At 37.4% G+C, this 18,044-nt stretch overlaps 1 protein-coding gene across 1 annotated transcript in view; it reads left to right on the top strand.

Moving 5' to 3' along the window:
- Window positions 1-8,333: 8,333 nt before the first annotated feature.
- Window positions 8,334-18,044, top strand: part of LOC106062757 (proton channel OtopLc-like) — a 79,991-nt gene continuing 70,280 nt past the window's right edge. The window contains exon 1 of the mRNA XM_056015136.1: window positions 8,334-8,481. The gene's annotated coding sequence lies outside the window, so the exon portion shown is untranslated. The remainder of the gene's footprint in view (window positions 8,482-18,044) is intronic.

Raw genomic sequence — 18,044 nt, 5'->3', positions numbered from 1 at the left:
ATTTTTTGCCAAAAGCTTCTATGCAATATTATGAATGAGGTTGTTCCCAATTTGTTTGTGAGCCACGTGGAGGTGCTTAAATTCTGTTTCTAGTGGGAATCTGATTAGTGAGTTAGGTCAATATTTAGTGGTTTTAATCAATTCATTTGCGGCAAACAATATTGTTTAACTGCAGGAATATCAAGTACACCCTTTTTATAGTCTTAAGAAATAAGACGTATTTTTGAGATCTAAGTCTAAATCGACAGCTAGACCTATATAGATCTAAAAGCATTAGGATAACCAACTCTAGAACAAAAAAATCTTAATCCACATTCTCTCTGACCATAAAGTAAATAGACTGTGACCAACTACCCTGCATTTTTTTCATTACGCGTTATGCAATATTGTGTAGAGGTCAGACAAGAAAATAACACACTGGCGTAGCTAGTCAAGCATGTTCGTAGATATATCTTTACGCTAAAATAGTTACACACCCTCCTTGCCCAAAAAATAAATAGACGGTGTGTCCGACTGATTTTAACAAACTGGCCAGATAGACGTACACGTGTAGGCCTATACTGTGTACTGAGTGTGCAGTCCATAATGACAAGACCAATCTGTTTTTTTTCCCTTGCGCGTTAAACGGTTATGCAATAGTGTTAGTTGTATTTTTAGTGGTCAGACAAGAAAATAGCACCTAGACATGATTAGTGAAGCATGTAGTTTACACGGTAAAATAGTTATACATGTCAAATGTTTCTTAAAACTCCAACGGTTTGGTTTCTATTTTAGTTAGGCCTACTAGATCTAAATTTGAAATTCTAAATCTGTTATTAAATGAGATTTTAAACTTTAGTAATATTTTCCTTTATATAATAATTTAATATAATTTTTTTTAAAAGAGTACCATTCTTTTCTAAAGGTTTTAATTCAAGGCAAAAGTACAAGCACACATATTTATTTAGACATCTTTTAATTTTATTTTATTGTGCACTAACGTTTATGTAAGAAACATACTCCTTAATACTGATTTTATTATGGATAAACATTTCTACATTGGCATACTGTCGGATGATTATATCTATATGGGTCTAGTTCGACACAGCACCCTCCCCCCACCCAAAAAAAGTTATTTAAAGTTTAATTAATTTTCTCCAGTTTAGTTTAACTATATTTTGAAATTCAAGATAAACTAATAGTTTAACTACTTTATTTTAGTCGAAAACTAGTTTTAGTTTAACTACTTTATTTTAGTTGAAAACTAGTTTTAGTTTAACTTTTAAAAGTTAGTTTAGTTCCCATCACTACTAATGTCAAAGGCCTTGCTTTTCATCTCGTCTCTTCTTCGGCCAGCGCTTTTTTCTTGTCCTCAGTAATTTGTGCGCCAGTTTTCACAGCGCGACGCCATGATGCTCTGTCATGTGCCTCTGTCTCCCAGGTGGCTGGGTCTATGCTGAACGCCTTCAGAGAAGCTTTGAGGGTGTCCCTGAAGCGTTTTCTTTGTCCGCCTTGAGAGCACTTTCCTTCCCTTAATTGGCAATACAGGAGTCGTTTAGGGATGCGGCGGTCTTCCATTCTGCAGACGTGTCCTGCCCATCGCATCTGGGACTGCATCAGGATTGTGTGGATGCTTGCAGACCCGCTCTTCGAAGGACTTACTTTTCTTTGTAGAGATGCTGTGACAGTTTGCGTAACCAAATCATTTCTTCCTGCTCTCTCCACTGAACATTGGAGGATGACCTTTGACAGAGAGTCATGTCTTACATCAAGGCCGACCTTAGGCATAGGCAAACAAGGCAGACACATAGGGCCTCCGATTGGTGTGAGCCTGGCAGAAAACTATTTTTTTTTTAAATTGCAAAAGCTGGATCATATTTTGAGCATAGCAGAGCTCTGTCCCAACTATCCTAGCTGTTAGTCTCTTCCTTTGTCCACTTGTTAGACTACATATGCTAGGGGACCCTTGTTGCTTCCTTTTTGGTTTGTTAGACTACATATGCTAGGGCTGGGGTCGGCAACCTTTTGAGTTTGAAGAGCCAAAAATTACAATTTACAAAATTTCAACGTTTTTAAAGAGCCACAAAATTTTTTACTTCCAAACAATAAATAGTACTCGCATAAATAAAGTTTTTCGATTAAAAAAAAAACATGGTATTTATTCATAAGAAAAAATACCAAATTATCTTAATATAAATAGTGTTTTTCACATGCAAACTTTTTCACCTGACTGTAGTGGCCCGAAAGACTATTCCATGCGTGGAATAAAAGCCTGTCCACTTTTGTTGCGTTACGTACATCTCTGGACCTTCAATTCTTCCAACCTGATGTTCAATGTACATTTTCCACTCCACAAAACATTTACCTTTTTAAATCGATCAATTGCAACTCTGGAGATCCAGAATCAATTCCAAATGGCTCAATGTGGATTTCGTAAATTTGTGTTGAGAGGATTTACTATAAATGCTACAATTGTTTTGAATCGCTCAAATCTGTCAGCAAATTTATCTTTAATTTTTCTTTATTACTGTGCTGAAGTAACTCGTGTCAACAGTTTTACTGGTTTTGTCGCAATATTGCTTTACAAATTGAAAATGAAGTAATTGACCGCTCTGAATATCTTCTGCAAAAAGAATACATTTTTCTGCAAAACAAACCAATTCTTCTACCAAAACATAAACTGTGTTTTCCTTTCCTTGCAGTTTTAGATTCAGCTCATTTAATTTCACTGCTTAAAGTAAAATGCTTGCAACCATTTGTCGTTCTCTTATTCAGAGTGATTAATGCTTTTTTCATTTAATAATGTATTTATTTCATTCAAGCACAAAGCAAGACGTTTCAACACCTTACCTTTGGAAAGCCACCACACTTTATTGTAAAGAAGGAGTCGGAATACCGAGTCTCCGTTTCGTTAAGAATTCTTGAAACTAACGATGGTAGAGTGCTTTTGACAAGATGCTATTACCTCAACTATTTCGGCAGGAAATATTTGGGCACAAAGCGCTTTTCGATGTATTATGCAGAGAAAGTTAAAAATTTGGGGGTTTATTTTGCGCCAAAGAATCGTAGTTGCCTCTTTATTGTTTCCTGTCATACTTTTTGCTCCATCAGTTGCTATTGAAACGATTTTATTCTATCGATTATATTGTCTTCAATGTATTTTTGCACGACATTAGCTGTATCTTTGTCACGAGAAAGGTATCAATCCTAGAATTTCTTCTTTAGGACTTTTTGAAGACATATACCTGACAACAAGGCCAACTAGTGCTGTGTCTTTTATGTCGCAAGACTCATCTATATCACGTGATAAGGCAGAAGAAAGTTAAATATCTTCCACCTGCAAATAAGTTACATTTCAAGACGAGGGGGAGGGGTGCGCTGAAAAGCGAGTACAAGTGGCTGAGAGATAGAATCGGTGCCTAATAATCGAACCAGAATGATTTTTAAATGTTTTTTTTCTTTTGATAAAATAAATAATATTTGCGCATGGAGTTAAAGAGCCGCAGCTTAACATCCAAAGAGCCGCATGTGGCTCGCGAGTCACAGGTCGCCGACCCCTGGACTAGGGGACCCTTGTTACTTCCTTTTTGGTTTGTTGGATTATCATGACATGTGCGTGAATATGTTTTGAAACGTTACGCTACCTTAATCGTATTCAACGTTTTTAGCTCTATATGAATTCAGTTTATTATTGGCTTATTATTTGGTTAATTATTTAATTACAGGCAGATTTTGAATAAATTGCATAACTTTATTATTTTGATGTTTATTAATTAATGGTATCTGATATCCAGCATTTCTCTGTAGCATTTACTAACTAAGGCTTGGATTTTCCTTTAGTATTAAGAGACTATTAAAGAAGATTACAGTGTTATTTTTATTTCAAAGCCAATGTTATTTTACAGATTTTCCACACTATGCAAACGACAGAGGATGCCATGCTTAAACGGGTTTTAACTCTTTTAGTGATTTTTATTTATCTCTTTATAAGTTTGTAGTGAATTATTTCTTCTTTATCTTTTTCTATAGCTGGTCTTTTCTCTTCTAGCCAGCTTTTTTGCTGCTGAGCTGTGAGCTCTTTTGCAGACTGTGCCAAGGAAAAGAATAGTGTGCTGTTCTCTTTAGGTGTTCAGCACTGTGTATAGGGTGTTGGTTATGTTGGGCTGTAGTGGAAGTAGGGTCTGCCTAAGTTGGATTAGGGAGGGGCATTAAAGAGGATATGGTTTATGGTTTCATAAAGGTGGGTTCAGTGTCTACAAAGGGGTAGGTGTGTGGGATTTATTTTGTTCAGATGGTAATTTAACAGAGATGTGTGTCCTGTTCTTAGTTGAAAGCTTGTAGATTGCTCTTTGTGGGGTTGGAAGTTAATACTGTCCAGTATGTTTGGCGTGGTCATTTCTGTTTACATATCTCTGCCTTTGTTTCCTGATGCCCACTGGTTGAGCCACTCCTCTTTGTGAGCCTACACTAAATACCTGGTCATAAATAAATATTCCTTCACAGCTTTCCGCAATCTTTGATACATTCAGTTAGTCCACAACGAGGAGGACAGTGCACTCCTAACTTCAACTACCTTTTCATTTCCCAATCTGACACCATTTGGGATTGTTTCTACACTGTAAAGACGTGCAATCTCGCCATGTGTTCAAGTGCATTTTTTGCATTGAAGATTTTGGGAGAAGCGGTGGCTGAGCGGTAAGGCACTTGGCTTACGAACCGGGAGTCCTGGGTTTGAATCCTGGTGAAGATTGGGATTTTTAATTTCGGATCTTTGGTCGCCTCTGAGTCCACCCAGCTCTAATGAGTGCCTGAAATTTATTGGGGAAAAGTAAAGGCGGTTGGTTGGTGTGCTGGCCACATGACACCCTCATTAGCTCCAAAAACAGACGACTGTTTACCTCATCTGCCCTATAGATCACATTGTCTGAAATGGAAACTTTATTACGTATTAAGATTTTGACATTGATTGGCGAATCTTCAAACGGCGAAGTTAAATATAGAGTGTATTCTCACTTCTCATTTGATTTGGTATTTTCAGTTATTTAAATGCATATAATCTTATTGCATAAGTTGAAAAACATAATATAACCAGGTCATGATACAAATGTTATATGGTAATGGTTCGCGTCCTTCAAAGGCTTATCCTTATCTTGTATGGTATATGGCACCTTTGTCAAATCACATTACATGTTTCTTATCTTGTATGTCTGAGCACGACACGTAATAGTCAAAATCAATAAGTTCGACAAGGGAGGTTATAGTCAAAATCAATAGGTTCGACAAGGGAGGTAAACTGAAAGTGTTTCCTTATTGCAAAATGATAAAATGTTATCACGTCGCATATAAATTTATAAGCCAATAAAATGATCGATATATTTCTGATTGATTTTTTTTTCTTGTTGTTGCTTTTAGTATCAGAGAAGTTGTAAATTTCTACATGAAATAAATTTGACAAAATCTCTTCTATTTCTTTGATGACAAAAATGTAGGTGGTATTGTATTAAATAATTATATTGTATTATGGGTAACAAGGTATCCGTATTTCAATCATGTCGTGCGGTCCTATGAGAGACAGAACGGAACAGGTGAGTGAGCAGGGAACAAAAGAGGAAGGGGATTGAGGAGGAAAGAGAAAATGAAGAAATAAAGGGAAACAGAACGCCTGCACGTGGTGAGGATGTAAGAAAACCTTGCTTACCTGTTGCACCGTTCCACAGGGGGAAACACTGCCAGGTATCTACTGAGACATGAGAACCATGATGAACACTGACAGATACCTAGAGACGTGAGAACCATGATGAACACTGCCAGGTATCTACTGAGACATGAGAACGATGATGAACACTGCCAGGTATCTACTGAGACATGAGAACCATGAAGAACACTGCCAGATATCTAGACACGTGAGAACCATGATGAACACTGACAGATACCTAGAGACGTAAGAACCATGAAGAACACTGCCAGATATCTAGAAACGTAAGAACCATGATGAACACTGACAGATATCTAGAGACGAGAGAACCATGATGAACACTGACAGATATCTAGAGACGAGAGAACTATGAAGAACACTGCCAGATATTTACAGAGACCTGAGAACCATGATGAACACTGACTGTTATATACAGAGACGTGAGAACCATGATGAACACTGAAAGATATATAGAGACATAAGAACCATGATGAACACTGACAGATACCTAGAGACGGGAGAACCATGAAGAACACTGCCAGATATCTAGAGACGTAAGAACCATGATGAACACTGCCAGATATCTAGAGACGAGAGAACCATGAAGAACACTGCCAGATATTTACATAGACATGAGAACCTTGATGAACACTGACAGATATCTAAGAGACCTGAGAACCATGATGAACACTGACTGATATATACAGAGACGTGAGAACCATGATGAACACTGACAGATATCTAGAGACGTGAGAAGCATGAAGAACACTGACAGATATCTAGAGACATGAGAACCATGATGAACACTGACTGATATCTAAGAGACCTGAGAACCATGATGAACACTGACTGATATATACAGAGACGTGAGAACCATGATGAACACTGACAGATATCTAGAGACATGAGAACCATGATGAACACTGACTGATATATACAGAGACGTGAGAACCATGATGAACACTGACAGATATCTAGAGACGTGAGAACCATGATGAACACTGACAGATATCTAAGAGACCTGAGAACCATGATGAACACTGACTGATATATACAGAGACGTGAGAACCATGATGAACACTGACAGATATCTAGAGACGTGAGAAGCATGAAGAACACTGACAGATATCTAGAGACATGAGAACCATGATGAACACTGACTGATATCTAAGAGACCTGAGAACCATGATGAACACTGACTGATATATACAGAGACGTGAGAACCATGATGAACACTGACAGATATCTAGAGACATGAGAACCATGATGAACACTGACTGATATCTACAGAGACCTGAGAACCATGATGAACACTGACTGTTATATACAGAGACGTGAGAACCATGAAGAACACTGCCAGATATCTAGAGACATAAGAACCATGATGAACACTGACAGATACCTAGAGACGTGAGAACCATGAAGAACACTGTCAGATATCTACAGAGACCTGAGAACCATGATGAACACTGACTGTTATATACAGAGACGTGAGAACCATGAAGAACACTGCCAGATATCTAGAGACATAAGAACCATGATGAACACTGACAGATACCTAGAGACGTGAGAACCATGAAGAACACTGTCAGATATCTACAGAGACCTGAGAACCATGATGAACACTGACTGTTATATACAGAGACGTGAGAACCATGAAGAACACTGCCAGATATCTAGAGACATAAGAACCATGATGAACACTGACAGATACCTAGAGACGTGAGAACCATGAAGAACACTGTCAGATATCTACAGAGACCTGAGAACCATGATGAACACTGACTGTTATATACAGAGACGTGAGAACCATGAAGAACACTGCCAGATATCTAGAGACATAAGAACCATGATGAACACTGACAGATACCTAGAGACGTGAGAACCATGAAGAACACTGTCAGATATCTACAGAGACATGAGAACCATCAAGAACATTGCCAGATATCTAGAGTTAAGAGGAAATTGATGAACACTGCCTGATATCTACAGAGACATGAGAACCACGATGAAAACTGCCAGATATCTAAAAAGACATGAACACTGCCAGATTCCTTGATTATGATGCAAGAGACTGATTCTTTCTGTTAATTGGAGCCAAAGTACGTGAAGGCTCACCAACGATTTCAATTGCTATTTTTAAAAACATAACTATTACGTCACCGTTCCGTTAGTGGCCGATCTAGTCCTAGATTTGAAAAGGAAACTTTGCCAGCGGTGGATGAAATCATTTCGCCATCTTTTTTTTAGCACCATCTATTTCTTGTTAAATACGTGATGAAGCTTAGTTCTGTCGATGAAACAGAAAGAGGTTCAGGTCTCTACACTTGGGTTGAATTCTTTTTAATTTGGGTTGAATTCTTTTTAACTTGGGTTGAATTCTTTTTAACTTGGGTTGAATTCTTTTTAACTTGGGTTGAATTCTTTTTAACTTGGGTTGAATTCTTTTTAACTTGGGTTGAATTCTTTTTAACTTGGGTTGAATTCTTTTTAACTTGGGTTGAACTCTTTTTATTTTTTTATTTCCAAAATGCCGGTAACTCTTATCTTTCTCTATTCCTTTGCCGTGTCTAGTTCTATTTATGAAGCTTGCATTAAGTTTGTATCCTGTACTTGTCCATAGTTTCCGTTTAAACTAGGGGTTAGTGTATCAGGACTCAAGCTTTAATGACAGAATACCTGAGGGAATAAAGGATAAATTCACAAGACTTTAGATTCTAAGGAAAACATAACTGGGGATTTGTTGGCTTGATATTTATCAAAGAGGGATTAAGACAGACATTGATTTTAAAGTTTAATTTCAATGTGTAAGTAGAATCCTATTCTAAAACATTTATATATTTTACAATCGGTCAGAATCTATCTATCTATCTATCTATCTATCTATCTATCTATCTATCTATCTATCTATCTATCTATCTATCTATCTATCTATCTATCTATCTATCTATCTATCTATCTATCTATATATATATATATATATATATAGAGAGAGAGAGAGAGAGAGAGAGAGAGAGGGAGAGAGAGAGAGGGAGAGAGAGAAAGAGAGAATGAGAGAGAGAGAGAATGAGAGAGAGAGAATGAGAGAATGAGAGAGACAAGAAACAGAGAGAAAGGTATACATATGCATAAATATATATATATATGTTGGATAGGGAAAGGTTAGGAAAAAAGGGGTTGATCTGATCATCTGACCACACCATCCTAAACCTTACTCAACCAACAGTTACTTCTTTGATTAGGCACAATAATGTGGTCAAAGTTCATCTCAAGTTTAAAAGAAAATAAATCGGCCAAGTTTAAATAGTTGACATTTTAAAGGTCTAAAGAACAAACTGGGTCACGTGATATCAGCATTCATCATTGGCTCGATGTGTATCTGTTTAAATTCACATTGATATTTAACACCGTCATCGTCGAAGAGATAAAGTAAAGATTCCATAACTGATTCCAGGATACGTTTCGAATAGTATTGAAAAAGTACTTCACAGATTTTTGAATATCCCAATTTGTTTGTTTAATTATTTACCATGATATTGTTACTATTTTCATCTAAAGACTGACCACTGCCCACTTTACGAGAACATATAAACTAATAATAAATCAAAACCAATATGACATTTAAATATGTATACAACTTCTCGTACATTTTTCTAAGCTGCGAAATCGCAGTGCTTTGGACTATGATATTTTTGTCCAGGGTTTTAGCCCAGGGTTTTAGTCAAGAGTTTTTATCCATTGTTTTAGCCCAGGATTTTTGTCCAGGGCTTTAGCCCAGGATTTTTGTCCAGGATTTTAGCCCAGGGTATTTGTCATGGCTTTCTTTAAGATAATGAGCTTTACTTCATTGGCCAATAACGCAAAAATGAACGTTTCATTTCTTAAAACGTAGCATTGTGGGTAATAGAATGTCATATTCTTTTTCTATTCTTTTTTTGTTATAAAGAAATAAAAAAAAACTTCTTTAATTTATAGTATAACAACATGATTTTTTTTAAATCTGACTTTTCAAAATTTTCATTTGAAAAAACATGTAATCAGGAACAGGATGGTAGTTGATATCGTTTGAGGTTGTACGCTCAGCAATGCATTCTATACGCACTGAAATGCGGGTGCTGTTTAACTAGCTCTTCCCCTAGGGCCGCCCTACAGAATAGTTCTCCTATTTGTGTTTAAGATAACATTGACATAAAATCAATTTAAAAAAAAGTTTGTAAATCTAGTGACGTATCAATAGGGAGCAAGAAGCGCCGCCTATGCCATCCAGGATCTTTACCGCCTTCTTACAGGAGCAGGATGTATGCAATGAAATGGTGAAGTAGCGAATGTTGGTCTTAAGGGAAATCAAAACTGTTTTGGAGAGGACCTTGAAATCAAGACTGTTTTGTAGAGGACCTTGAAATCAAGACTGTTTTGGAGAGGACCTTGAAATCTAGACTGTTTTGGAGAGGACCTTGAAATCAAGACTGTTTTGGAGAGAACCTTGAAATCAAGACTGTTTTGGAGAGGACCTTGAAATCAAGACTGTTTTGGAGAGGACCTTGAAATCTGAACTGTTTTCGAGGGGGGTCTCGTTGATAGTATACACACTTGGACATTGTAGCTTTTGTCTCCACTCTAGCCTGGGGTGAGGAGGGGGCAATATTAGTGGGAGGGGGGGGAATTGTCAGAGGTAACAAAGACATGGCTTCACCTCATTGGTGATATGGAAGATCAAGGGTTTAACAGTACTAGAGAAAAAGGGAGATAGCTGTAATTATTTATTTTAAAAGGTTGTCTCCCTTCGACGCTAAGCGGTCCTATGGGCTGAAGATGTTAAATAGACATGAGTATACAACGTAGTAGAATAACGGTTATCAAACGCAAGCGCAACCACCATCGTCCATGACTTTCTCCCCACAGACCAGATACCGTGGGATCTTTCAATTACGAAAATGGGCCCAAAGACTCAAACCCTCAAAATTTGAGAACTGAAAACAAGCAAAATATAAAAAACATTAATAAATAAATAAAATACTTTAAAAACAAAGATTATATTAAGCATAGTTGTATCAATTAGTTTGGATCAGTCACGTAATTTAATTTGTAATAGAACTAGACTAACAATATTAACTATGCGATTAGGAATATTTTTACCATTTGTTTTGGTTTAGCTCAATTTCATGCTTTTAGCAATGCGCAATGATCCTATCACTTGTCTGGACCAGTTAAGAAAAGGAAGGGGTATAGGGGAAATAAAGGGGTATCTGGGTGTTCGCTTTATAAATGCATTTATTAGGGAAAAAAAGGTGAACGACCCCTGAATTCGAAATAAGGGCTCAAACCTCCTCAAGCCAACACACAAACGTCTGTTATTGCGAAGGGTTATGAAAATAGAAGGATTTGTAGTCATCTATTGTTCGTTTCTAGCTTTAAGGTGGCTACCTTTTTATCTCTACAAAGTAAAAAGAGGAATAATTTAACTTTTTCCTCCATATCAGACAAGTACCATTTCTTTCTTGTTCGATTTCAATCAAAATAATTAATTACCAATAGTTAATTAACTAATTGGTTAATTTGTTTTATTGATTCTTGTGTTGTCAGGTAAAATTTCAGCTTTTAGCCTAGATTAGGTGTGTTGAAAATAACGTGTACAAACTTTTGACTAGACATGGGGTCGGCAACCTTTTGAGTTGGAAGAGCCAAAAATTACAATTTACAAAATGTCAACCTTTTTAAAGAGCCACAGAAATTTTTACTTCCAAACAATAAATAGTACTCGCATAAATAAAGTTTTTCGATTAAAAAAAAAACATGGTATTTATTCATAAGAAAAAATACCAAATTATCTTAATATAAATAGTGTTTTTCACATGCAAACTTTTTCACCTGACTGTAGTGGCCCAGAAGACTTTTCCATGCGTGGAATAAAAGCCTGTCCACTTTTGTTGCGTTACGTACATCTCTGGACCTTCAATTCTTCCAACCTGATGTTCAATGTACATTTTCCACTCCACAAAACATTCACCTTTTTAAATCGATCAATAGTGACTCTAGAGATCCAGAATCAATTCCAAATGGCTCAATGTGGATTTCGTAAATTTGTGTTGAGAGGATTTACTATAAATGCTACAATTGTTTTGAATCGCTCAAATCTGTCAGCAAATTTATCTTTAATTTTTCTTTATTACTGTGCTGAAGTAACTCGTGTCAACAGTTTTACTGGTTTTGTCGCAATATTGCTTTACAAATTGAAAATGAAGTAATTGACCGCTCTGAATATCTTCTGCAAAAAGAATACATTTTTCTGCAAAACAAACCAATTCTTCTACCAAAACATAAACTGTGTTTTCCTTTCCTTGCAGTTTTAGATTCAGCTCATTTAATTTCACTGCTTAAAGTAAAATGCTTGCAACCATTTGTCGTTCTCTTATTCAGAGTGATTAATGCTTTTTTCATTTAATAATGTATTTATTTCATTCAAGCACAAAGCAAAACGTTTCAACACCTTACCTTTGGAAAGCCACCACACTTTACTGTAAAGAAGGAGTCGGAATACTGAGTCTCGGTTTCGTTAAGAATTCTTGAAACTGACGATGATAGAGTGCTTTTGACAAGATGCTATTACCTCAACTATTTCGGCAGGAAATATTTGGGCACAAAGCGCTTTTCGATGTATTATGCAGAGAAAGTTAAAAATTTGGGGGGTTATTTTGCGCCAAAGAATCGTAGTTGCCTCTTTATTGTTTCCTGTCATACTTCTGGCTCCATCAGTTGCTATTGAAACGATTTTATTCTATCGATTATATTGTCTTCAATGTATTTTTGCACGACATTAGCTGTATCTTTGTCACGAGAAAGGTATCAATCCTAGAATTTCTTCTTTAGGACTTTGTGAAGACATATACCTGACAACAAGGCCAACTAGTGCTGTGTCTTTTATGTCGCAAGACTCATCTATATCACGTGATAAGGCAGAAGAAAGTTAAATATCTTCCACCAACAAATATGTTACATTTCAAGACATGGGGGAGGGGTGCGCTGAAAAGCGAGTACAAGTGGCTGAGAGATAGAATCGGTGCCTTAAACTCGTTAATCGAACCAGAATGATTTTTAAATGTTTTTTTTCTTTTGATTAAATAAATAATATTTGCGCATGGAATTAAAGAGCTTAACATCCAAAGAGCCGCATGTGGCTCGCGAATCACAGGTTGCCGACCCCTGGACTAGACACAGAATGAGAGGAAATAAGCTTTGTTTGTTATAAATCTAATGTCCATAGAAGCACGCATAACAAACAACTGTAAATTTGCTATTCTGCATACACATGATTTCAATTCACGTTGAGGGGGGAGTGTTAGGCACACGAGTGGCGCTTCCCTTTAGCAGAAAGTTCACATGGAGCCAACGTTGCCTTCTTATATAAGACCCTTGACCAAATGGCAGTATTTTATTCAGAGGTCAGAAAAGGGAGATTTTACTTTCACCGATCTCTCCTTCCTGGGATCTCTCATTAACTAGATAATTATTGTATCACTTTCGTGGTACGTGGCTCATTGAGCCCAATTAGGTTTTGCCTCTTACCGGGAGGCCGGAGACCAAGCTCTCGAGGAATCTTAAGTATTCTTTCGTAATATAGCCCCCTTCGCCAAATATTATTTTGTGTGGGAATATTCAAAGAAATCAAGGTCTAATAACGCTTTAGTCATAATTAACATAGCTTTGGCATGAACTGCTATGACTTATGCAAGGCGCGGTTTTTCTTTGTCAATTCTTTAAGAGATTTTAAATATTTTTGAGGCAGGGGGGGAACAAATCCAATAAACAACAACCCCACATCTGTTTCACCGTCAAGTCACCCTGTTTGTCGCGCAGTCACGGGGTAACCAACCTGAAGGGTATTTCTACACTTCTGCAGGACACGTGGGGTCCCGTGCCTTGATTTGCTTGTTGGTTACTAATAATAGAACACCTAAGTTTAGCAAGAGCTACCGCCGCAAACAAAAAGCTTGACTTCGTACTGAGAGAAATCTAATGTCACTATTTGTCTTCGGCTTGGAAGGGGATGCAGAGTGCTAGGGGGGAGGGGAGGGGGAGTACAACAAAAAAAGTAGAGTTCTCCTTTCGGAACTAGCGATTTATAGGACTAATGCTGTCATAGGCCATTTGTTTCTGTGGCCCACGGTTAACGAGGGTGTCATGTGGCCAGCACAATGACCAACAGCCTTTACTTTTTCCCCCAACTAATGGCAGGTACCCATTAGAGCTGAATGGACTCAGAGGCGCCCTGAGGATCTCGAAAGAAACCATCACCTGGATTTTAACCTTGGTTCGGAAGCCATGCGTTTTATAACTCAGCCACCAGGTAGTTAGTAGTTGATAAAGGTTCCCCCCCCCTCACCTTTTTCAGATCTTGCGATCTATGGGGACATTGGATGTAAGGGTTACGGTCATTTGTGTCGATGGACGAACGTTGACGAGAGTGTCATGTGGCCAGCTCAACGACCTACCACTTGTACTTCCCATCACATGTCAGGTAGCCGTTAGAAATGGGTGCAACAAGGGACGTAGTAAGAAATTCCAAATTTCAAAAGCACATTCTTCACCAGGACTAGAGCTCAAGTCACACGTCAGTTTTGGAAACCAAGCTCTTTACCACTTAGCCATTGACAGGGAGTAGGAAGGGGTATTGGTAGGGACGCAGGGAGTATGGTAAGGGTTCGATTAGCCACTGCTAATGCAAATCATAAGAAATAAATAAGTTTTGTTTTATTTTAGGTAGACATGATTTCGAATATATTTTCACAAGTGACGATAACACAAAGAGGTGAGAGATTTATAGTCTGAGGGGCAGAGGAAAGGAGGTCGCAATGAAAGAGGTAGTGTCGGGAGGGGGGGGGACATAAAAAGTTTAAGGGTCGGTGGCGGGCAGTGGAAATTAAAGGTTAAAAAACAAAACAGGAAAAAATGTGTCTAAATTAGTGTATTGCCAGACAAAAAGTGTAGGTGACAATTACATCACGGAAATAACCAAAATGAATCTTAGTAACAAAAAAAAAAAAATAAGAGTACCCTTTCCAATTTTTAGACCTATAGGGTAGATGATGTTGTCTGTTTTTTTTTATGGCCGAGGAAGTCAAGTGGCCAGATCAACGGCGTACCGCCTTCACTTCCTCCAAGTAATGTCAAGTATGGGTTAGAGGTGCGTGAACTGAGGGGGTCTTCTAAAAATGTGGAAATTGAGAATCTTCAGTTCTGGAAGCAAGTGTCAGTAAATAAATTAAAGTAAATTAGTTTCAAATGTACTTAATTTTAGGTTAGTACGCATAATTAAAATCTTATTTACAGGTTTGAAAAATTTTCTTTTATACTTTATACATTGAAAAACCTCAGTCTGCAGCTCATTGACAATAAATTTACAATAAGAAATAAATATTTAAGATAGGTAAGCTTCAGATTTCGTTTCAGAAAGCAGTTATCCAATCCAAATTCCGATAAAGCCATAGAACAGATAGAACAGAAGCAATCTATAAATAGATTTACGCTTTCCCGATCAGTATCGCAGGAGATTTGGGCTTCGGCGTTTTCAACTTTATGTCGTTCACTTAGAAAAGTCTTAATAAAGCGCAAGACTTATGTTCATGTCAACACCCCCTCCGCCCGAACTCTGTTATTGAGGAGGAAAGGTGAGGCTATTGGCTGAATCGATAAACGATAAACGTAAACAGCAAACAAAGCTTTATTACAAAGCTTTTATCAACTCACTCTGTCTGTCTGTCTGTGTGTCACAATTTGTGCACACGTTATTTCTCCCACTTCCCATTCTCGAATCAAGTTGAAACTTTACACAAATATCAACTGTTCCTAATAAAACATGAATCAGTCAATAAATTTATATTAATTAGTTAATTAAATAGTGGTTGCTAATTAATTTTCATTTATATTGAAAAAGGACTCTATCATAAAGTATTTAGATATATGACTATAAATGTGAAGTTCTTCCCCTTACAATTTTTTTTTTCTTTTATTTGGCTTATTTTCATCTATCATCGTAATACCCCCCCTCCCGGCATCAACGAAATTAAAACATGTAATAAGTTCCCAATGGTAAATAGATATGAAAGAAAAGGGGATTCCTGTCCCTAAATGTTCACGCTCAGCTGCGCCTCTGACTAGAGCTTAGCGCACACAAGTCACGTGGCAAAGTTTACTCTTGACACTACCATACATTACAAATACATCTATTAGCCAGATCTTGTACTCTACACACACAAAAATGTACGCAGAAACGTCAGTCTAGGCCTACCACTCTTCCAGATAGTGCAGAAAGTCCACAGGACTTACACACAGTGTTAAATCTAGATCTATATCAGTTTGACTTTCTTATGTACAAAAAAAGTTTTTAAGAATGTAATCATGACCTGTTAACATTACAGGTCGTATGCATTATACAAACAAAACAACACAGTTACACACATACACAATACTGAGCAGATCCTTGGTTCAAATCCTACTTATCACTATGTCTGTAGGCGTGGTGTTAAAATTACTTTGATTAGAAATGTCATAGAGTTCTTTAGCATATTTTACATTCGCATCTGTTTTAACTCTTTATCTACGGAATTATTTTTCCACCTTTGACAGAATTGTTCATTTTTAATATTACTGCATTCTATCCTGTTACTATCAAACTTAAATAACATGTTTGTTTGTAAGTAGAAAGCGTGAACCTTGGCACAGAATTATAGGAGACTGCCTGCTCCTTATATAGAACACAAATTTTAGTTTATAGAACCAAAAATAAATTTAATTTAATGGGGACAAATCAACGATGTTATATTTAATAAGAAGAGACAGAGTTAATACTAAGAGGCCTAACAATAGTTGCTAAGAGGTAAAGGAGGTACATTTGTTTTGTGTACTCTAGGGCACTGCAGAATCCAAAGCTCTCTCTTTTGTTCGTAGCTCAGAATACATAAAATAAAATAACTTATATAAAAATAATTGAGCAACTAGAGATTGTTTATGCAATGAGACATTGTTAAATTGAAAGCTGAATTCTCAATGTTTAGTAAGCAACAGTTTGGCGTCCTTTGCATTGTTTAGTTTCTCGTGAAAATCTCCAATAGTCATAATAAGGGGCTGCCAATTAAAGAGCCCATGTTGAATAAGTTTAGCATACATTTAGCAAGGAAAAATCGCTGATTCCTTCTTCACCTATCAGCCTTTGAGACTGGCGTGCGCGGTCGCTGAAGTAGATCACGAGGTAGGGGGGGGGGAGGAAGGGAGTCCTATAGACGCGTGCCGAGAACTTGAAAAGGGAACGAAATGGCGAAGAGAAAGACAGGTAATATTAAACAATATAGAGTGGTGTCCATATTAACGTAATAACAATAACACTAAGGCTTGTTTTCCAGTACGAAGATTAGTGAGGAATGCAGTATTTCCCGTGGCTGCACAGCCCCAGCTGTGACCTACATATTTTACCACACACAGGGCAAGCATAACCACTGTCCGCAGGTGGTCAATTTAGATTTTCTATTCGCAACCTAATAATAGTGCTACCATATCAAATTTCTCTTTAAAAAAAAAATTAATTAAAAATCTGAGGGTTGAGTGTGACTTAAAAAGAAAATTAATAATTTTTAAAAAATTAATAAAAAAATGAAGCGGTTTTATTGAAATAGCGGACTGAGTGGTTAAGCGCTCGGCTTTTGGATTCCCGGGTTCAAAACTTGGTGAAGACTGGGATTTTCAACTTCGGGATCATTGGTTGACATTAGTTGGGGAAAAGTAAAGGCGGTTGGTCTTTGTGATGACCACATGATACCCTGCGAGTTAACCGTTGGTCAACGAAACAGATGACCATAACATCATCTGTCTCATTGATCGCAAGGTCTGAAAGGGAAACTTTACTTACTTTATTGAAAGGATTATAAAATCTGAACTTGTCAAGGGAATAATTGGATCACAATTGGATGTAGCGTAGTTGTGTCCTCAGAGACTAGGGGCTTTTTTTTGTGTAGGGGATTCACCTTGCCAATCTGAGACCAGTCGTTATAGCAGACCTCAACACTGACCTGTAGTCTGTGGTCGATGGAGAACAATAGCTATTTGCCGCGTCGTACAGACCTATGAAATGGCAACGAGCCGTTGGTTTCACTTCCCACAAGTTGTGACGTTGCAGGTCTGCCTTCAGGCCTTCTATAACGATTGGTGTCGATGTGACCTAGATAAAAGGGGGGGGGGATATATATTTCTGCCCCTGGCTGTGTTCGTGCGGTAGATCACACTGCAGTTATCAACACTACTGACTAGTAGGCCTATGACTCCTTAACTCGCTAGATCGCCCTCCGAGTCTCTAGAACTAACTTCATTGCTTAATCCAATG

Source organism: Biomphalaria glabrata, chromosome 17, assembly GCF_947242115.1.
Source record: "Biomphalaria glabrata chromosome 17, xgBioGlab47.1, whole genome shotgun sequence".
Taxonomy (NCBI): Eukaryota; Metazoa; Mollusca; class Gastropoda; family Planorbidae; genus Biomphalaria; species Biomphalaria glabrata.
The sequence above is the reverse complement of the archived record's forward strand: the minus strand, read 5'-3'. Positions and strand labels throughout refer to the sequence as shown.